The following is a 24,093-nucleotide window of genomic DNA, read 5'->3' as shown; positions in this document are numbered from 1 at the left end:
CATTTGTTTGACTAAACTCTTCAAAGGAATTCCCCAGTATAGCTGCAGTACAATAGCTTAATCAAGTAAAAAGATAAAAAGATATACAAATATATATATTCATAAAACTGTAAAGGTGTGCATTTCTTCATTTACTAGACCACATACCTTCACCAGTACCACCGGACTGGCACTCGTGCTGGTGGCACGTAAAAAGCACCCACTACACTCTCGGAGTGGTTGGCATTAGGAAGGGCATCGAGCTGTAGAAACTCTGCCAGATCAGATTGGAGTGTGGTGTAGCCATCTGGTTCACCATTCCCCAGTCAAATTGTCCAACCCATGCTAGCATGGAAAGCGGACGTTAAATGATGATGATGATGATGATGATATATATATAAGGTAAGGAACCCCTTCAGTCAAGGCACAAGTCAGGGCAAAGTTGTTTATGGAAGACCAACTATTGCCCATGCACACCAGCCTTCCCTCTCCATGCTGCCGATGTTATTCAAGGGAAAGGTAAAGGCCGATACAGCTTGGTACCAGTGATGTCACAACTCATTTTCACAGCTGAATTAACTGGAGCAACATGAAATAAAGTGTCTTGCTTAAGAACAGAACACACAGGAATCGAACTCACTACCTCATGATTGTGAGTCTGACGCTCTAAGCACTAAGTCATGCACCTTATAGTAAATATAAGGGCTTATAATCCAAGCTGCATCCCCATGAAGTACATCTTCATGTTCACATTAATCCAATGTATGCATATGGATGTTTTAGTTTATGTGTGATATGCATAGCAATTGAAATTTTTAGTAAATACAGTTTCCAGTGTCATTGTACATATCAAAACAGAAGGCTAGAAAAATATTACCAAATTTTTCCAGTTTTATTTTGATATATATATATTATATTTTATATATATGTGGTGGTGGAGTTGTGTATCTATTTATCTATCTATATCTCAACATCACCTTGGAGGATGCAGAAAGACTGGTAGGGGACCGCCAGCAATAGAAAGTACTGGTGGATCTGGTCAGCACTACGCATACTGACCCCTTTGGGACCACTAACTTGGAATGACTCCAACCCCATCAAGCAAGAGTGTGAAACCAACTAACCCATCTATCTATCTGTATGTGTGTGTGTGTATTTGACCAGTTTTGTACACTCACAAATTGCACACAAATTCATTCACAAGGCATTAGGTGTGACCTGGGGTTGGGTGTGGGGGCTATAATAGAAAGCACTTGCATATATATATATGTGTGTGTGTGGGGTGTACACACCACCATCACATGCATATGCACTAAGCCAATGAGAGCCTCAATCTCTGCCTGGTTGCTCAACCTGATAGAAACAGTAGCCAAATCTCACACAAATTATACTGTACCACCTTAATAAAGGACACCCAACAAGGTTTTTCTTTTTTTTTCCAAGATGGTGACATGTAATTTGAGGATAACGTGGTCTTGAGTTCTCTGAATATAGGAAAAAAAAACAAAACAAATGGAATGGCCACACCTGGAATGCTTTTTATTTTTAGTAAGCTCAATAATCAGAGAGCTGAGGTGGGACTAAACAACAGCTACAACCACACAGATGTGTTACACACACACACACACACACACACATCACATAAGTTTTATAGTGAAAAAGAGCTGGGGGATGAGGGAAATGATGGAAAAGAACTGGAAAAGTACAAAATACAAAGAACACACACATCTATCTATCTATCTATCTATCTATCTCTATCTCTCTCTCTCTCTCTCTCTCTCTCTCTCTCTCTCTCTCTATATATATATATATATATATATATATATATATATATATATATATATATATATATACACACACACATACACACATATATAAGAGAGTGAGGTAGGAGAGGGTATACATATATAGAAACAAAAGTAAGAGAGTCTGGGATTGTCTGATGAGTAATTCAAGCATCCTAGGAGAAGTTGTGTCAGGTGTTGGCAGTTACATCAAAACTAATAGCACAACATAACCTAATCTGTTATGCCCTAAACTAGGCACACAGCACTCTACTTGAATGGAGCCAGACTGCCTAGAGGTTAGGTAGGTATGTTAAGTAGGAAGGTAAGGTAAGAGGAATGGAAAATGGAGATAAAAATTATGTTTTCTCTCTCCCCAATCCTACCCTGCCCTACTCACACCACAACAATCCTCCCCTTCAAAGAACTGACACTTTCATTCATAGTCACAATCACAAATCAGTTGGTAGAGGTAAGAGGGGTGTTGACCATCTACCTCTCACCCCACTCTGTCTAGCTTTGTTTTCCAGTTAAAGATTTCTTCTACCAAGGGAGTCTGTAAGTGTGCTTGCTGACGATAATGCAAATAGCAGCCAAATCTCCCACAAATCATGCCATGTTCTTCTGTCTTAGAGAAAAACCCTAAAAAAATGTTGGGAAAATGTAATTTTAGCTAGAAGTACTCTGCCTGATATAAAAGAATGGCTGTTAGTGGAATATCTTTGACGATAATTCAGCTTCATCAGGGCTGCCTTGGGTTTAATTCTTTTGTTACCAAATTTCTGTTGAGATGCTCTGTGTTTCTTTCAATTAATCTTAAATAAAACAAAGAATTTAGCAAAATAACTTAGTTATCATTAAGCTAGTGTTAAGAACATAAATTATGACTAAGGTTTGGTGGAAGATCTTAATTCAGAACTTTTGAAAACAAGACATTTGTACTTCAGAGCCAGAGGCGGTTTCAGCCTGGCTGGTATCAAAAGGGTTAAACAACAAAAACAGGAGCTTCAGTATCAGGCATGAGCAACTTTTTTTTTCAAGAAGCAGACTGCATGAGACATGGATCACCATCAGGCAAGCCATACTACTTTAAAAAATTTAAGGTAATTTTCTTTTGGTGTGCTATGTGGAATCTACATGGTTGTTCATTTTGCTAGAAATAGCAGTAAAATCTCTCAAAGCATATAATATTGTCCTAGATACCGTACAATAAAAGAAATGGTATATATATATATATATATATATATATATATATATAAATCACAATATATGAATTCAAGCAATCTGGTAGTACTCACAATGCAGGCATGTAAGTATTTTTTTTATTATCAAATATAATATGAATTATTTACATGTATTTTAGTTACAGAACGGTTTGTTGTGATATTAGAATTTTCTTATTGCTAAATAAAATTTCATCAAACTATTTCTGTCATTTATGACTTTATATATATATATATATATATATATATATATATACACACACACACACACACAAATGCTTGAATACAAAACAATCTCTACAAAAAACAGCAATCAGAAGAACAAGTAAAGGGCTACAGGAAATCAATAGGTAGAAGAAACGATAATCCAACATGTACATGGTGTCATTGGAAGAGCTAGAGCAGGGCTACTGCAAACAAGTTGAACAAGAACAAAAACAAACTAATGATATAATATTGCAAACAGGATATTGGTTCAAGAATATCAACTTTTACTAGGAATATTTGATAACACCATATGGAAAGAGCATCAAGGAGAATTTATATGTGCTAAAATGGCTACCAACTGCTATTACTTTTTTAATTCCGCAAAGATGGACTCACTAATCTTGCTAAAAATTGTCAGCCAATAGCCTGTCAGAACATCTTGCACAGGATGTATACAAGTGCAGCAACCTGTTCTTACAGAACCATTGTGTCATTAATATTATAACCTCTGAGCAAACTGAGAGAAAGAAGAAAATAGGCTGTGTAGAATAACTGCTTATCAAAAAAAAAAAAAAAAGACACACCCAGAACGAAGACCTACAAGAATTTGGTTGTAGCGTCACTGAATTACTAGAAAACTTTTAATGGAGAAACCCTCTGGGTGGGTTATCAAAGTTTCACAACCACTAGTAGCTGCAAGTGAACACTTAAGCCAGACTTGATACACCTGTTTACTTAGAGGTGACAACAAACAAATCCATTCTGACATCATATGTCTCCAATCAAGCATCATGGTAGTGTAATATCTTGTCAGTGTTGCTCTTTGTTCTCTTATCAAACCCATTATTATACTTTAAAGATGCCTCATCATTGTCATTGTTTCAATGTCTACTTTCCATGTTTGTATGGTTCGGATGAACTTTGTTACGGTAGATGCCCTTTCCGTCACCAACCTTAACCTGTTTCCAAGCAAAGTAACATTTCCTCATGACCAGACATATTTTGATGGAAGAGTTGAAATGAAAGGCACTACTTTCATGACAGTAACATTCATTTACAACCATCATGCAATGTCAAAGCAAAGAGACAGTAACACATGCCCACATGCATACATATACACACACACTAACACATACATAACAGGCTTCTTACTGTCACTGTCTACCAAATCCAGAACTAAAACCATGTGGCTGGGAAGTAAGCTTTTTAACACACAGCCACACTTGCACACATCTCTTTTTTTGTTTTAATGTATTTTCTGCACCATCTTGCCGCTAACCAGGAGCTTGATGAAATATACTCTAAAATTCCAATCACGAAGAGACAATATACAAACACAGTTACGTATATACAAATAAATATATCATTTATTTTGTTCCCAGTTTCTATGCTGGTATAGGTTGGATAGGCCATCAATGGTCTCAACCAATTCTTATTCAGAGTTACTGCTTTCCTAGGTATGGTTGGGAAATCACATCTCATTTGTATGTTTCGTACTGGTATGATTTCTATGGCAATATGCCCTTCCTAACAACAACCATTTTACATAGTCTTCTGGGTGTATTTTATCACGACACTAGCACTAGAGAAGTTGTCATATACTCAACAAGACAAATACTGAAGGTCCTCTCAAATTTACAATGTCGCCACTTATTTGCCAATCACGTCCCCATAACTTAGCAGTTTGGCAAAAAGAGACCGATAGAATAAGTACTAGGCTTACAAAGAATAAGTCCTGGCAGTCGATTTGTTCGACTAAAAGTGGTGCTCCAAAATGGCCGCAGTCAATTCACTGAAGCAAGTAAAAGAATAAAAGGGATCCATAGATGAAAAATGGTTGAAAACTCCTGATATAGACACATATCTAGATGATACTAACAGATTTATACACAAATACAGACACAGGAACAACTAATACTCGTTTCTTCTAAAAGACACAAGGCTTAGAATTCGGAGCAGTGAGGGGGTAGTCAAATACATTGGCCCTAACGCTCAACCAGGACTTGTTTTATCAATCTCGAAAGGATGAACAGCAGAATTAACCTCAGCTGCATTTGAACTCAGAAAGTAATGTAGGAAGAAATATAGCTAAACACATGCTGACATTTCTGCCAGCTCACTGCTTTATCAGATACAAATACATACACAGTTGCATATGTATACACAAGATAAATATTCAAATATTTATGTATACATACACATTCATTTGTCCATCTATCATGCTTGTAAATATATTCTTATATCTATTCTTATACCACTTATGTTACAATGTTAGAGTAGATATACCAGGATTATTATTTCTTGGGTAAATTTTGTTTGCTTTTATTTCTTATTTGTGTGTTTTGTGTTTTGCTTCAATATTTTCCTTACAATTCATTTACGTGTTGACAAGGAAATGCAATTTGAAAGGAAAAGAGAAGAAAAAAAAAACAGACCTGTGGGTTGGGGTGGGTGACATTTTGGAAGAAAAAGAGAGAAAAATTAGAATCAAACGGAAAATATGAAAAATGAAAACAAAAACAAGAGAAAACAAAAGGAAGAGTTAACAAACAAGAGAGAGCACAATGGAAATTAAATAGAGAGAGAGAGAGAGAGAGAGAAAGGAGGTAGAGAAAGAGGAAGACATGTAGAAGGTGAAAGAGAGAGGGAGAGAGGCAGAGAAGGAGAAAGACTAAAAGAGGAAGAAAGAGAGCTTAAGGTAGCCGGTGGTGAGGGTAAAAGTGAGAGAGTAAATATAGCAAGAGAAAGATAGAGAGTGGGATGGGTTCAAGAACAAACAGATGTGAAGAACTCAGAAATCAAAGATACTGAGAGAAAGCAGGAGAGGCAGGGGGAGGGGGGGGGGCAAAGAAAGAAATAAGGAAGGTATAGGAGGAAAGTGATCTTAGTACCTAAACCATGGCAATCAATATTACTACTACTAGTGGTGGTGGTAAGAAGGCCTGCTTCCATTACAGCCACAGAAATAGTACTTAGAACATGACAATCACAACCATTACTACTACTACTACTACTACTACTACCACCACCATCATTGCTGCTGCTGCTGTTGTTAGAAGTAGTTTTAGCAGTAATAGTAATAGGTGAGAGGGCTTGGCAAATGTTGAAGGAATTTCTGCAGGTGGAACTTAAGTAGCCAATAGTCTGTGTGAAAATAACAATTGTTGGCAGGGGAGATTACATATGGTAGGAGAGAATGGGTGAGGTGGTGAGGGAAGTGAGGGGGATTGGTGACAGAGGCACAGATACACAGACAAAATACCATGGAATATGAGTGATGGTGGTGGTGGTGGTGCTTAGAGAGCTGAAGTGTGGGAGGTAGGGAGATATGTAAATATGAGTAGAGAGAGAGAGAGAATGAACTGAAGGAGTGAAAGAGACGACTGTGGAAGTGAGTAGGGTGGGGGAAGAGAAACCAAAAAAGAACATGCAACAGTGAAAGAGAAAGTAGAAAAAAAGTACATATACACCAAAATATCAGGCTGATTATATATGCATGTACACGAGGGAGAGAGGGAGGAAAAGAGTGTGATTGTGTGTGAGCTTGTGTATGTGTATGCGTGCATGTATGTTCACATGTTTATATCAGTGGATATCTTGTGTTTCAGTGTGTGTGTATGTGTGTGTATAGGGAAACTCCACAGTATTTGCTTGCTGATATGACTGAAGAAGTTACATTACTTGCTTGTTTCAGAATTTTTAACAGCTCTACTGAGTATTTTGTCTACTAATTGTATGAATAATTCTTTCCAGATTGAAGTTTTTCAACCTGCTACATTACAAGTTTATGAGACCCTGTCATATTTGCATTTAGTACACCAGACAAGTTTATCGTTGCCAGTGCCCCTGGACTGGCTCTTGTGCGGGTGGCACATAAAATACACCATTTTGAGCGTGGCCGTTGCCAGTACCGCCTGACTGGCCTTCGTGCCGGTGGCACATAAAAGCACCCACTACACTCTCGGAGTGGTTGGCGTTAGGAAGGGCATCCAACTGTAGAAACTCTGCCAAATCAGACTGGAGCCTGGTGTAGCCATCGGGTTTCACCAGTCCTCAGTCAAATCGTCCAACCCATGCTAGCATGGAAAGCGGACGTTAAACGATGATGATGATGATGATGATTTCACCTCAACTCTTTTAATGATATTCATAATCAGCACCACTAAGAGTGCACGTGTGTGTGTGTGTGTGTGTGTGTGTGTGCGTGTGTGTATTTAAATATCATCATCATCATCATCATTGTTTAACGTCCGCTTTCCATGCTAGCATGGGTTGGCCGATTTGACTGAGGACTGGTGAAACCGGATGGCAACACCAGGCTCCAATCTGATTTGGCAGAGTTTCTACAGCAGGATGCCCTTCCTAACACCAACCACTCCGAGAGTGTAGTGGGTGCTTTTACGTGCCACCGGCATGAAGGCCAGTCAGGAGGTACTGGCAACGGCCATGCTCGAAATGGTGTATTTTACGTGACACCTGCACAGGAGCCAGTCCAGCGGGACTGGCAACGAACTCACTCGAATGTCTTTTCACATGCCACTGGTACAAGTGCCAGGAAGGCAACGTTGGTAACGGTCACGCTCAAATGGTGCTATTTACGTGCCACCGGCACGAAAGCCAGGCAGCTGGTGCTCTGGCAACGATCACGCTCGGACGGTGCTCTTAGTGATTTACTGGTACTGGTGCCATATATATATATATATATATATATATATATATATATATATATATATAGAGAGAGAGAGAGAGAGAGAGAGAGAGAAAGAGAGAGAGAGAGAGAGAGAGAGAGAGAGAGAAAGAGAGAGAGAGAGACAGATATAAATATATATATTTATACTTCATTTTGGTATCTGGCTTGAAGATTCTTTATGTAAATTCATGTGTTGAAACAAATTCTGTTGTGTCTGGGGACAGTCATTATGCCAAAATAATTAACACACACTGGTTCAATTCCACTCCTTTTCTTTATTATTAGTCTATTGGTTAAATATCCAACTAACTAATTTGTTTGTCAAAGTTCTTTTATTGCTACTTTGACAAGCAAAAACAAATTAGTTAGTTGGATATTTAACTGAATGACTAATAATTTAAAAAAAAAAGGGGTGGAATTGAACCAGTGTGTGTGTTAATTATATTGACATAATGACTCTCCCTAGGCAACAACATATATATATACATATATATATATATATATATATATATATATATATATATATATTTATGGATATAATGTGTGCACTTGTGTGTATTATGCTATTATTGGTAAAATATATATATATTAATTCATTCAAGTTAAAACATGAATGCTAAAAGTATAAAACAATACACTTCCCAAGCAGCAGCTACAATGATTTGACTAGAGATAAAAATCTTATCTCTCATTTGCAGTGATACTGAATGAAAGAAAGGAATTTCTAAGTACAGCTGCATGTATCTGTGCACATGTGTAAATATTTAGACAAGCGTCTCTGCATGTGCGTGCTTCTTTCTATATCATAGACATGCAATATGCAGAAGATTATCATTTTTGAACTATTAACATTATTTTTAGAGATGAAAATACATCAGTGGCCTGGAAGATAAGAATATTATTTACTAGTAATTGAGAAATAACAGTTCCTGGTACGAATCTTGTGCATTCCTATGTGCACCTTTAGGGAAGAGACATCTTGTGACAAGTCAGATGAAACTGATTGAAATAATGTTAATATATATTTTTACAGAAATGTAAATAGAGATTTTTACAGAGCCACATTATCAACAACATTATTTTATGTCCAGTTTTGGGGATTTTTTTTTCATACAGGTATGGGCCAAATAAGACTTCTTGAAGCAGTTTTCTATAACCAAATGTTCTTCCTAATGACAACTCATGTTTTCAAGTAAGGTACGTCCTGCTTCACATGTTGAACTGCTAAGCTACAAGACATGTACTGTTCATGTAGGACTCAAGCAAACATCATTACTGTGCAAGCACTGTTAATGCAAACCCATATAGCAACACTCACATGTATGCATGTGTGTGTGTGTGGGGTATATATATATATATATATATATATATATATATGTATGTATATGCATGTGTTGTTTTTTTTTTGCAATATGTGACCGCGTGTGTATCATTGGCAATTTTCTTTCTCCGTCTTCCCTTCTTTGGACTTTTTCTATATTTCTGATGAAGAGCTCCGCTCGAAACATGAAACCCTCTTTCTTCTCTTCCCTTTCCTGAGCATCCAATAACACTGTACTTATTCCACGTCCTCACGTTGTTGTTTTTTCTTGCTTGTTCATGTTTGGCTTGAGTATATATATATATATATATATGGTAGTTGGTAAACTAGTTATCTATTTCTACTTTACTTGTTCATATGTTTAAAATTTGCCTGACGATGGTAGGTTTTGCCATGTTGTAATCTAAAAATGCACCAATAAACTGCCACTAAAACAGCTGCTGTGAATTTTGAACCCCATTTATGTTCTTCATTTATACATACACTATGCTTGGAACCATCTCTGGATTGGATGTGTAATTTACACCAGATTGAGTACTTATGTGTTTATGTATCTGTCTATGCGTATATTTATATATAAAAATGTGTGTGTGTGTGTGTGTGCACACAGTGTAGTACCAACAAATGAAAACAAAAGCTTCAACATACTATAGGCTCAAAACTAAGTACCCAACAAGTCCTGGTGTCCTACAGATTAAGATACCTAGATTCTAATGAATCCTGCAATTGATCTATCTATAAACACATACAAAAAATTCCACTCACAAGGCATTGGTCAGCCAGAGCTATAGTAGGAGACATCTGCCCAAAGTACCACACAATGAGATTGAACCTGATACTGCATGGCTGTGAAGCAAGATTGTGAACCACACAACCATACCTGCACAAGGTCACAAATTTGATGGGATATGTAGAGTCAATTATAGCAACCCCAGTTTTTAACTGGTTCTTTATTTTATTGATCTTGAAAGGAAGAAGAGGTAAAATTGACCTAGGTGGAACTTGAACTTGGAATGTAAAGGTCTGTTCAAAAAAACATGCTGTGCCTACAGATGAGAATGCATCAGTGCAAATATACGAAAGAAAAAGTTTTATCTTTAAAGATATAGAGTTTAAAAACATTACACCTCTCTATTTCCATCATCAATCAAACTCCAGCAGAAGACATATGTTAAACTTAATACTTCAGTTTATACTATATGTCAAAAAAGGAACTCATCTTTTCATCTCTAAAAATGGTTGAGAACCACTCTCCTAGACTGCAGCCAATAAAGTATCATCCAACCGATTAACTCATTCACAGACCTGTTCCAGTCACTAGCCCACAGACTGGTCATTTCTTGTATAAGGGCAATAAATTGTTAAAATCATTAGAGCACTTGCAGTATTTATTCCCGCTCTCTGCTTTCAGATGCTGTTGGAGTCAACTTCACTGTTTGTCCTTTAGGGACAAAACAGAGTAAGTACCAGGCCAGGATGACGGAATGGCTTAAGTCTTAGTGAATCAGATGAGCCGCTTTATGGTTTTTGTTCCAGTATTTCATGGTCGGGTTTAAATTTCAGCTCAGTAATTCGTGTCTGGGTGATGATCAGGGCTAATCGTCAGACCATGAGAACCACAATTCATTATGGAGGTGGTACAGAGTGGAAGATGATTACAAATAGTAATACAAATGTGAGATAAGAGTCCAGCACCATGCATTCTGCTTTTCTGTTTTTTAGCATCACTAACTATATCTCTTAATCATAATGGGGGATGAGTTAACTCTGCACTGCTTTCATAAATTGTGTTGCTTTGTGCCCAAGTTGGGAATCATTATTATTAGACAAAACGCCTGTGGAGTTCAAAACCTGCTGAGCTCAGGTTTGCATTTTATCCTTCTGGGATTGATAAAAATAAAAGAGAAAAAAAACTAAGGCTGACATACTTGACTGCACTCAGACCCAAATTTCTTACCTATGCCTATATAAGGAAACATTATCATTACTATTATTATATATAATTTAAGTAACACAGCAAATCTCAGGAAAAACCATCACTCAGCACATTTCAGCTTAAGACAGCTGAAAAAATGTCTCTCTCTCACACATACATGCAGCTATCATCATATTTTCGACAGCAGTGAAGGGATTTCAAAAGTCTACTACCATAAATGACTACTACACTTACCTGCTAGTGTGTGACAGATATAGTTAGAAAGAAGAAATAGAAAACTGGGTACTGGAAATTCCAGTAGCACAAATCTGAAGACAGACACGCTTCTGACAATCACAGTTAAAATCAACTAGAATCTCAATGATGAAGCTTGACTATTTGTCTGCTTACATAGCTTGTTACACAATTAGTTTAACTTATCAACCAGACAAACCAACAAGGGAACTTCTAAACCTTTTATTTTAGTATCAAGGGAAAAATTCCAAGTGCATAAGGCCAGTGGGGAGGATGTACATGTTATATTAAATTACAGTTTAGACCTAGAGTATTAAACTACTTCTGTTCTATGTTGTCTCTCAGATTGCTAGAAATAGCAGCCAAATCTTACTCAAACCATTCCATACTATCTTAGATAAAGAAGGATGATCATAAGGTAAGCTACTCCTTGATCATCATAAACATTTTAACATCCAATTTTCCATGTTTCCATGGGTCAGATGGAGTTTATTGAAGTAGATTTTCTATGGCTGGATGCCTTTCCCGTCACCAACTTTCACCTGTTTCCAAGCAAGGTAATATTTTCCCCATGACCAGATATATTCTTGCAGAATATGGGAAACGAACGACGATTTTAGGCTTGCTCAATCAGAGTAGTGACTGACTATTAATTAGGTTCACAAGAAAAAAAAGAGAAATAATTTACCTGCATATATCAGAAACTGAATTAGAATAGTGAATTAAAAAAGAAAAAAGTAAAAGTCAACACATGTATGTGTCTATAAGTATACAATTCACGTGATATATAGTGCAAAAATCCTTCTAAGGAAAATAAGTCAAAGTAGAAAAATGCTAATATAATTTTATCATAAAAAACATTTTAGTACCAGTTTCAGTCATTGAGAATCTTTCAACTCTAAGTATGGAAAACAATTAAATTTTGGAAAAGTTAAATGAAAAGTTTTTTAAAAGAATATTTGCATAGTATTCAAATACAAGGGGGTATTTTCCTTGTTTCTGCCTGTCTCTGTCTCTCTTTTTTACTCTTGTGGGTTCATACATATATATATATAACGACCATCCCAAAATATAACAATATCTATTTCAACACATGGTTTCACATCAAGAATCTTGCAACACAAATTCATAAACATAGTATATATATATATATATATATATATATATATATATATATATATACACACACACATATATATATATCCTCTTCTTTCCTTTCTAACTAGAGTATCCATGTATCTACAGCAAGACATCTATCTGTTCTTCTATACTTTTAATCTCTCAAGTGGTACAAAGTAACCCCCACTCAACACAACTCAAAGCTGAGGGGGGGTTTTGCTGTCTTTGTCTTGCAATGTACTTGGTGATTCTGTTGGCGATGGTAGCCACATAGAAAGCACTGGTGCTGGTGCCATGTAAAAAGCCCCCAGTACACTCTGTAAAGTGGTTGGTGTTAGGAAGGGCATCCAAGCTGTTGAAACCATGCCAAAACAGACAATGGAGCTTGGTACGGCTTCAGGCCTTACTAGCTTCTGTTCAACTGTTCAAACTATGGGAGCATGGAAAACACATGTTAAATGACGATGATGATGACACACACACACACATCTACATGTGAAATCAAATGACTAGTAACAATGCTTAAATGCATGTGTAGGCAGATATTTGAGTTTGTATGAGTGTGCCTGTGAGTATTAGTGTGTAATTATATATCTGCTCTCTTTCTCTCGCTCTCTCTCTCTCTCACACACACACACACACATATACATACATACATACAGAGAAGAAGAGATTTCTTGCACTTGTGAATTTCCATTCTATGGTACATCACCATTTCTTCTATCAATTCGCCAATAATTCTGTATTCCCATTCATAAAAATATCAGTGCAATATTATTTAGAGACAGCTACACATTCTACTGCAGTTAGCCATTCATAAAAGTAAGAGAAACACAGTACCTCCCCCTCTTCTACAATATATATATCTTCCTTTTATCTTTTACTTGAAGAACTTTTAGTCGAATGCATCAACCCTAGTATTTATAATTTTAAAGCCTGGTACTTATTCTATCAGTGTCTTTTGCCAAACCGTTAGGTTACAGGGATGTAAACACACCAGTACCAGTTGTCAAAGAGTATAGGTGGAAAACGCAAAGACATATACTTACACATATATACGAGAGGCTTCTTTCAGTTTCCATCTACAAAACCGACTCAAGGCTTTGGTCAGCCTGAGGTTATAGTGGAAGTTATTTGCCCAAGGTGCCATGCAGTGGGACTGAACCAAGAACCATGTGGTAAGGAAGCAAGCTTCTTATCACACAGCCACGCCTGCCTGTATGTATGTATGTATGTGTGTGTGTGTGTATATATATATATATATATATATATATATGCTAAAAGAGAAACCTCTACATAGGTGCAGATATGGTTGTCTAGTTAAGTAGGGCAGTTTGCAACCACGTAGTTTCAGGTTAAAGTCCCACCAAGCTATAGCTGACTAATGTCTTTTGAATGAATTTGGTAGATGGAAACTGTGAGGAAGACCATATATATATATATCTGATAATGAATGTATGTTTGTGTGTGTTTGTCCCTCCCCACAGCTTGACAACTGTTGCTGATTTGTTTATGTCACTGGTACTTAGCAGTTTAGCAACAGAGCAAGATACAATAAGTGCTAGACTTAAAAGAATATGTACTGGGATCAGTTTATTTGATTAAACACTTCAAGGCAGTGTCCCAGCATAGACACACACAGTTCAATGACTGAAAAAGATAAAAGAAAGTTGTTGACCCAATAGAAATTGCAGCCAAATTATCCTCAAAGGACAGTTTGACATGTAAATAATGATACCAACATGAACAATAATATTTTCTTTTTATCTTGGCACAAGGCCAGCAATTTTGAGTGGTTGAGAAGTTGATTATACTCTTTTACTCTTTTACTTGTTTCAGTCATTTGACTGCAGCCATGCTGGAGCACCGCCTTTAGTCAAGCAAATCGGCCCCAGGACTTATTCTTTGTAAGCCTAGTACTTATTCTATCGGTCTCTTTTGTCGAACTGCTAAGATACGGGGACATAAACACACCAGCATCGGTTGTCAAGCGATGTTGGGGGGACAAACACAGACACACAAACATACATACACACACACACACATATACATATATATATGTATGTATATATATATATATATATATATATATATATATATATATATATGACGGGCTTCTTTCAGTTTCCGTCTACCAAATCCACTCACAAGGCTTTGGTCGGCCCGAGGCTATAGTAGAAGACACTTGCCCAAGGTGCCACGCAGTGGGACTGAACCCAGAACCATGTGGCTGGTAAGCAAGCTACTTACCATATAGCCACTCCTATGTTAACTCCCAGTATCCAAATGATACTTATTTTATCAACCCTGCCAAAAAATGAAAGGCAAAGACAATCTTATTATGATTTGAAGTCAGAACATAAAGCTGAATGAAATGCTGGCATACTAACAACTCTTGCAGCCCATGATTGAAATGTATTTGTTCATAGTTGCACCTGGTCAGTACTGACCGAGGGCTAAACAACAACTGAAGTGAGTGAGATACAACCCTCGTTTAGCATGTTGCTGTGGTTGCTGTTTATCCTAAGCTTCTGGAATAAACATTTTAACTGTCACAACCTCTAGATTTTTAGGGATTGCCTCAAATACTTATATTTTTAGGACTATATTTCCTAATGCATCTTTCTGTTACTTAAGGCAGTTGAATGAGATCTAAAGGATATTTTAATTAAATCAGTACTGTATTATTATTATCATTATTATATCATCATCATCGTCATCATCATAGGGTGGCAAGTTGACAGAATTGTTAGTACACTGGACAAAATGCGTAAAAGCATTTCATGTCTTTGCATTCTGAGTTCAAATTCTGCCGAGGTTGACTTTGCCTTTCATCCTTTTGGGGTCGATAAATTAAATACCAGCCAAGTACTGGGGTTGATGTGATTGGCTATCCCACTCCCCACAAATTTCAGGCCTTGTGCTTATAACAGAAAGTATTATTACTATCATCATTATTACTGTTGTTGTTGTTATAATTATTCTTTGATGCTGTAAATTATTACTATCATTATCTGTATAATCCAATTATCATCTTGTGTGCAGAAAAACAAGTATATTAATGTGTAATTGGTGTAAGATTCCCCTACACAGTAAACTTACTCCTATGACCTATTTCTGATTACTATCTAAGGGGCAATTTCATTAATTTTGCTATGCCTCTGGTTGAAGAAAAGGGTAATGATATTCATGCCTATATAAGGAAACTAATTATTCACAAGGAGATGGAGAAGAAGGAAAGGATGCAACAGATGGTAGAATCAGTAGAGCAACCAGTAATATATACCTTGCAATATTTCATTACACCCTTGAATTTATTTCCTGAATTCATGGATGTAATTTGTTCTTTATAGAATCTTTGTAGTTAAGGAGTTTGTTTCCCAGCCATAAGGTTCTAAATTCAGTCCTACAGCATGGAACCTTGAGTAAGTACCTCCTACTATACTGGCCTGACCAAAGTTTTACGCGTGTATTTGGTAGGCAGAAATTGAAAGAAACGTGTCATGTATGTGTGCATATGTATATATAACTGGCACTCTGTCAGTTACAGCAGTGAGGGTTCCAGTTTATCCAATCAACAGAACAGCTGACTCATGAAATTAACGTGCAAGTGGCTGAGCACCTCACAGACATGTACCCTTAACATAGTTCCCAGGGAGATTCAGCATGACAGACAAGGTGACAAGGCAGGCCCTTTGAATTACAGGTACAACTCACTTTTGCCAGCTGATTGGACTGGAGCAATGAGAAATAGTGTTTTGCTTAAGGCTACAATGCACTGCTGGGAATCAAATTCACGACCTAATGTTCATAAGCCGAATACATTTAACCACTAAGACATGCACCTTCAATATACATATATATAGGCACAGGAGTAGCTTGCTTACCAACCACACGGTTCCAGGTTCAGTCCCACTGTGTAGCACCTTGGACAAGTGTCTTCTACTATAGCCTCAGGCCGACCAAAGCCTTGTGAGATTTGGTAGACAGAAACTGAAAGAAGCCCATATGTGTGTGTGTGTGTGTGTGTGTGAGTGTGTGTGTGTGTGTGTGTGTGTGTGTGTATTTGTGTCTCTGTTTGTCCCCCACCATCGCTTGACAACTGATGTTGGTGTGTTTACATCCTCATAACTTAATTGTTCGGCAAAAGAGGCCAATAGAATAAGTACTAGGCTTACAAAGAATAAGTCCTGGGGTTGATTTGTTCGACTAAAGATGGTGCTCCAGCATGGCTGCAGTCAAATGACTGAAACAAATAAAAGGATATAAACACTCACACATGTATATGTAACTGTATGTTTGTATCTCCTTCATATGATAGGTGAAATGAGTGTCACTGTCAAAGAGGTAGAGTAATTCATTTCTAAAGTTGTGCTAAGACATATCTAGCCATGAGGAAATATTAACTTGCTTGGAAACAGGCAAGGGTTAGTGACAGGAAGAGCATCTAGCCATAGAAAATTTGTCTCAAAAACTTCATCTGACCATGCAGGCATGGATAAATGGATATAAAAACGATGATGATGATATTTCTAGGAACAATAAAGGAGACAGCCATTGAATATGGGATCCAGTTCAGTCAACTATACCTCTTTCCCCCAAATGTTATAGTTTTGCAGCAGCCAAAGTTAGAAATTATCATTATTAAAAGTTGGCCCTTCTTTTCAGGACCAGGACAATAAAATACTTCAGTCACTGATATTTGCTAACACTCTATAAATCTCAAGTGAGGCTCACTATCAAGAATTGATTCTACTTCTGGGATGGTGCTGTGGCTGCTACACAGATATTCTACACAAGTGATTCTCAACCATTTCTTGCCTATGAACCACTTCAATTTTTATTTTACTCTACTGGACTTCCATAGCCATTTGATGTGTATAAAACAAACTCTTACTGTATTTTTACGTTATTAAGAATTATATTATAAAAATGAAGATATTTTTTAGAAGTATAAGTATTTTGTAGAAATATAAGCAATTTATTGCACATAAATTTTAACAAGAAAATTTTTATATGGATCCCCAAGGGCCATAGACCCCAGTTGAGAACCCCTGTTCCAGACTATTCAACTACCTTAACATAAGGTCATCACAGACACATTCCAGCTTCTGACCCACATATGTGCTGTGTCCTCTTTCTACCTTCTCTACTACAACTGTAATGACCTCTGCTTCTCAAAATTGACTGGTCTTTCTGTCAACTCCATTCAGGCAATCAATCTCCTTTGTTTCTCTTCCTTCAGTGTGTAGTGATGAGCATGGGGCATGGTTGGCAATCTTATGCCCTGCATATGCCATTATACTTTAGAACAGGGGTTTTCAAACTTTTTGACTTGCGGACCCCTTTATATTGCAGGCTTTACCTTAGGGACCCCCTTATAAACGCTTATGAAATTTATACATAAATATTTGCTTAAAATAACATATATTTTTACATTTATTTATTTAACAGTATTTAACAAATAAGTTTATTGTCAATTAAAAGATTTCGATTAAAAACCATATATAAAATCAAATTGCCCATAAAAAGTATTTGCTGTTCACGGAACCCCTGTCTTGTCCTTGCGGACCCCTGTGGTCCGCGGACCACAGTTTGAAAACCACTGCTCTAGAATGCGGAACTCTTTCCCTTGCTCGTGTCTTTTCTGCAGCTGTTGGAAGATTAATAGCATCAATTTCACCAGTCTTGGAAAGATTCTGAAAGCCATGGACACTGTCTCTGTTTACTAACCCAGAGAGTAACAAAAAAAAAAAAATGTAAAATGATTTAACCCTTTTGTTACCGACCCGCTTGGGGGTTCTGTGACACAATCTTCCAATCTAAATTAGTGATCTAAATTAAAACTTTTCCTAAAAATTTTTCTCATTTATATTCCAAATATAAGCTTAATAATGACAAAGTTATTTAACTAAATTCTTCATTATCTTAAAGAATAGTTGTCAAGCACTGGAGTCAATTTAATCAACTGTGTTCTCTTCTAAAATTTGTAGCTTTTCCCACACTATGTTAGCCCCATATCATTATTATTATTGTTTAAATAAACCAACTATGAAGTTGTACGCAGCCAATAAAAACTAGAGGCGTTTACCTTTGACATGTCAGGGTTAGCAAAAATTGTGCATACCGTGCCCTGAGGCAACCTACGGTCATCAATTTCAGAAACCCCCAAATTCTAAAGAAGTAAATATACGTTTATTATTCTGTGATAAAATGACAAAACAAAAAGAATAAGATCCACAAATATTGAGAGAACTTACTGAATGAAAGTGCTGTGTTATACAAATATACTTGCACACACACACACACGCACACGATATACATATTTATGCACGTGTGTGAGAGAGAGTAAATTATATTAGAGAAGAAAAAAAATACGTAGCTGAGTAAACTTATTCACAAAAATATCAATAATATCAAATAATCTCTGATTGCAAGCAACACATACCCCAAATCTTTTTACATAATCTAAACACTGGCGCTTTGGTCCTAATTAGAGAGAGAGAGAGAGGAAGGGGGAAGGATGGAGACAGAAAGAGATAGGGGGAGAGAAAGAGGAGAGTTTCAAGACCAATACTTGTAGATAAGGTGAGGAGGGGGAGAGACAAAACAACAATCGATTTATATCGTTTGTCGTATATTAATTATAATTAATGTTTAGGATTATTTTATCACATTCAAGGTGGGACAGGATATGGAGCAGCGCTGACCCCCATCCCTTCCGAATTCCCCTACGCCGCAGTTAACTGGGATCAAGGTAAACAAAATTACCAACAAGACAAGCTAATGAGCAAGGATAGTCTCGTGTATCACTTATTCAACCTTCTTTCTCTACACTTTCCCCAAAACGATAAATGTTGACAAATGATGAAAACAACAGCATGAGCTTAATAAAATTAAACTTCATACGCTATAGAGACAAAGTAATACACGCGCTTCAGGGCTCCGATGCATAAACCATACTGATTTCCTCGAATTATTTATTTATTAATGTATTGGTCCTTCCACTACGAAATACTCGCTTGTCAATCAACGCTGTATTCCACATTTGGTGCAGAGTGATTTTGAATCTTACCTACAAAGCACTTCAAACCCCTATTGCTCCAGTCCAGTAGTTTGTGTGAGTGAGGGAGGAGGGAGTGAGTGAGGGAGGAGGGAGGGAGGGAGAGAGAGAGAGAGAAAGGGAGAGGTGAAATATGCTGAATTTTATCTAATAAAGTAGATTATTATGAAACAAAATCTGTTTAAATAGCACAGTATACTATTCATGTTCATAAATAGTACTGGAAACATGAACCGGATAGAAATATTACTAAAATGCATGTGAAGTACATACCCCGGCTACAAGGTACACGCACACACGCGCGCGCCTCTCTATGTGTATGTGTGTGTGTGTGTGTTTTTGCAAGAATCTTGTACTGCTTGCTTCACTTGGCCGCTATTCAACAAAGATATTCTTTAGGTAGTTGAAAATAAAATACACAGAACGGTGCTGAAGCCCTTTGATATTTCATAGTCAACTCCTGCTTATAATCACTATTGTAACACAAGCATTCCAGTGGACAGGCTGGTTTACCAAGGTTGCTCACTGATAAACGGTTTCAACTCATCCATATTGATTATCTGATAATCTGATTAATTGTGGGCAGTGGAGGTAGGGGGTGAAAATACATAACGTAATGCATCTATCCAAGAGAAAAATATATACATTAGAGATGCAAGAAGGAAAGAAAGAAAAGTGAAACAACCTCAATGACTACATTTGCACGACTGATTTGATATTTCTCCTTGTTTAGTACTATTTTCCTGTCTACAACACAAACTCGAAAGCAAATTCTAACTTCCCCAACGGTTCACACAGCGATTCACCAGCAACTCGTGCAACTACCCTACCGACCAAGGATGCCTCTGCATGGTCACTCGAACAGCTAGAAATAGCAGCTAAAATCATACCCCTACCAATCTTAAGAAATACCGGACATATTAAACAGTGTACTTAGTAGTACAAAGGACCTCTTTAAAACAGGATGGTCGTGGCTGGAATGCTTTTGATGAAAGATTTGCTAAATGCAAGAAACTACTTAGAATGTAAAAATGCTAATTGCATTGCTTTGTCTAAAAATTTTAGACAAAATTTTTGACAAGAATGGGAAAAGGGGGGAACACAAGTGGAAAAGCACGATGAAAATTTCCTGATAAAATCCTGCCAGTTGGAAAGGAATCCATCACATTCATACCGTAGAGCTGAAATGTGGGCCTTTAAGTGGCTACTTGATTGCAAGAAATAGTAGTAAAACCTTCCTCAAGTTTATATTATATCCTCTGAAACAAGACAGACACAATGTATAAATTCAATCCGAGATATACTATGTTTGAAATAAGACTGCCTTTAATTATAAGTCTGCTTGACTATGAATAGCTTGGGGATCAACAACACGATAGGGGTTTCAAAATGTAGTTTGTCCGATGACAGAAACTTTAAAAAAACCCTCATTATCCACAAGTGTCACTGATTTCAGAAAGACTATTTTTAATCATCATGGGTCAGGCTTTAAGTTAGAAGGGAAATTATCCCATTAAATTGAGGAGACGTTTCAACACTGTAGACATGTGCCGTTGTTGTTACACTTTCAGATCAACTTTGATCTAGAATAACCGTGATCAACGGCGTTTCAGTTATGGATATCACCCATTTTATTTTCAGACAGAGAGTCTATAAAGATTTTTAAAAATGGAAAAAAATCAATGTGCCTTTCTTCAATTTTTAAGACGATAAGGTGGGGGTGGGGCGATTTGAAGTAAGATTTTAGCAGCTATATTTCTACCAGAGGACTACTTTTCTTATCACGTGGTTGTCAATATTGCCTTATTTCCAGCTGACAATCATTCAAATAATAAAACAAACTTTAAATTTTTAACAATTACTTCTTAAATTAACATCAAACCATGCATGCAATGATCAAAATAAGATGTTTTTATATATTTTTACTATCGTGTAGCTTTTTAAAAAAATGAAATTACCTAACTCACAGAGGAGCTGATGATGGTGTTATGCAAACAGCTATGACAATCTCACACAACTATTAACTTCAGTAGCAGAAACATGACACAGGGAGCTCGATCTGTTAGAAATAACAACCAAATCCCCCTCGAGTTACATCCTACCGACTTAAAGCTTAAAGCAAACATCTCATTTTCGTTTGAGGAAAAATAAAATGGAATAGTGACGTCTAGAACTCTGTTAGGTCTGCTCGATCAGAACAATGTTAGGGGCTAATCAACGACAACAACGTAATTGGTTTGTAGTGTGACAACTGATACACAACACGGCAACATAAAAGTGATTTCTGGTGTTCTCGGGAAATTTTTTCCTTAATTTTTATTAAATAAAATTCCGGCAAGGAAACATTGCCAAAATTCCTACAAAATATAATTTATTACTACATGTGTTGTGATAAATATGTGACCATGCTAGAAATAACAGCCTAATCTGTTTCCAATAAGCCCGATCAGTTTACAAAAAAAAAAAAAAAAAAAAAAAAGACACGGAAAGACAGTGAATAATGTTTTGAAAAAGAAATGGGATAATTACGGATAGAATGAGTTAGGTTTGCTGGATTAGGCTGACATAGGACCAGTTAGTAGAAGGTGCATTGTGGTGCGTGCAACAGACAAAAGAGAAAGAAAAAGTAGTTTCTGCTGGTATTGAGGTCTATTTTTTAAGTTTTTGTTGAGAAGCTTATTGAATAAAGATTAGAAATACAAATTTCAAATAAAAAGTTAGAATAGCTATAATTATAGTTTTCACTCTAACCCAATACAGCAATAAAAAAGATAATTTCACTAAAAGCACGAGTGGTAGACCTAATATGATGCCCAGTTAACACTACCTGGTTGCCTATTACATTTTTCAGTAGCTCCGAGACTAGCGGGAGGAAGTTTTCCTCAAACCATAAGAGCTGGTCCGGATGTTCGCGGCAGAGTGGACACCGCTAAAGACAATTCTAAGCTGGTTGCGGGCGTTAAACCAGGTGACAGGTTAAATCCGCGACTGCGACGTGCCTTTAGTGGATAGAGTTCACCTTTCTCCCTCCCGCAGGTCACTTTCTACCCGAGGTAAAGGAAATGCCAAATGTTCAAACCGTGTGTGCATCAGCTTCATCAGTTTGTAACTGTATAGCTCATAATTGAGAGGGAGGCGATATTACCTAACTTCAAATAGAACAAAAAGTAACTGAATATTGAAAAAGGAGCAGAAAGCCACTTTCTACTTTCTTTTTACCAATCCAACAGTATATGTTTCATTAAATAAATGATAGAATAATCCATGATAGACGTGTATAGCACAAAGGGTACTCTTACGTTTTAAACATGCAAAACATATCTACATGTTACCTTGTTTATGGAATATCTTGTACACCAACTACTCCAAATAGAATATTTTAATGACAGTTCAATAAAAAAAACTGAAGCAGGTGGGACAATTCTACAAAACAGTCAGGCTTCTTGACTTAAAATCACGAAAAAAAGGATCGTCACTGCTAATTAATGAGTGTTATTATTTACATACATGTACATTTTATATGCACACACGATAAATAACAGTTGGATTTTCCTTCGTTTTCAGTTTTCTGTAAGCAAAGGATAGCTAGAGATAGAGATCAAGTAGAAATGTTAATGCTAAATTAAAATCAGCACCTCAGAGAGAAGAACTGTAGTCCACTTTCGTTATACAAACTCTAACAACATCTGTTAATGTTCTCCGAAGAATAGAACTATCTCATGTAGACTATCTTCTGTCGCCCACCTGGCTCTTGGCTGCCTTTAAGCAGAGTTTGCTTTGTTGCAAATATTCAGACCAGGTTTTTTTGTTTCACGAAAAATCCCCCTTTCTGCAAAGCCTCCGGATCCTAAAAAGGATCTAGGATGCACTCCTTCTGTGTCTGATTAACAAAAAGTGTAGTCCCATGAAGAAGAGAGAAAGAAAATATTTAGTCATTCTTACTGAATTGCATTCTAAGATTTTTTTTTACTGTTGATTGTTTCATCCAGTGGACTGCCGAAGTACTTCTAAAAATATTTTTATCCCCGACGCTTCCTATAATACGAAAAACTAATATTTCGTTGTAAATGACTGCCCTTACCATGATAACAACGTGAAATATTTCATGAGTTTTTATCAGCTGTTGCAGGGCAAGGCTTAAGGGAAATAGTCTAAGACTGCCAGGGAATGAATAAATAAAACTCAAGACTTAGATACTTAAACATTTCGAGTAATTAAAAAAACAACAATAACGTGTGTGTGTGTGTGTGTGTGTATGTATATATATATAAATATATGTGTGTATGTATATATATATAAATATATGTGTGTATGTATATATATATATAAATATTATAAGTATATGTATATATATATAAATATATAAGTATATATGTATATATATATAAATATATAAGTATATATATATATATATAATATATAATATATAATTATATATATATATATATATATATATATATATATATATTATATATATATATATATATATATATATATATATATATAATATATATATAATTATATATATATATATATA

At 36.4% G+C, this 24,093-nt stretch overlaps 1 protein-coding gene across 1 annotated transcript in view; it reads right to left on the bottom strand.

Annotated features, from left to right (window-relative positions):
* LOC106882176 (sodium/calcium exchanger 1) overlaps positions 1-24,093 on the bottom strand; it is a 307,427-nt gene that overhangs the window by 278,280 nt on the left and 5,054 nt on the right. The window lies entirely within an intron of this gene.

This window comes from Octopus bimaculoides, chromosome 6 (assembly GCF_046866305.1).
Source record: "Octopus bimaculoides isolate indiv1 chromosome 6, ASM4686630v1, whole genome shotgun sequence".
Lineage (NCBI taxonomy): Eukaryota > Metazoa > Mollusca > Cephalopoda > Octopoda > Octopodidae > Octopus > Octopus bimaculoides.
Note: the sequence above shows the minus strand (reverse complement) of the source record. Positions and strands in the feature narration are given on the sequence as shown.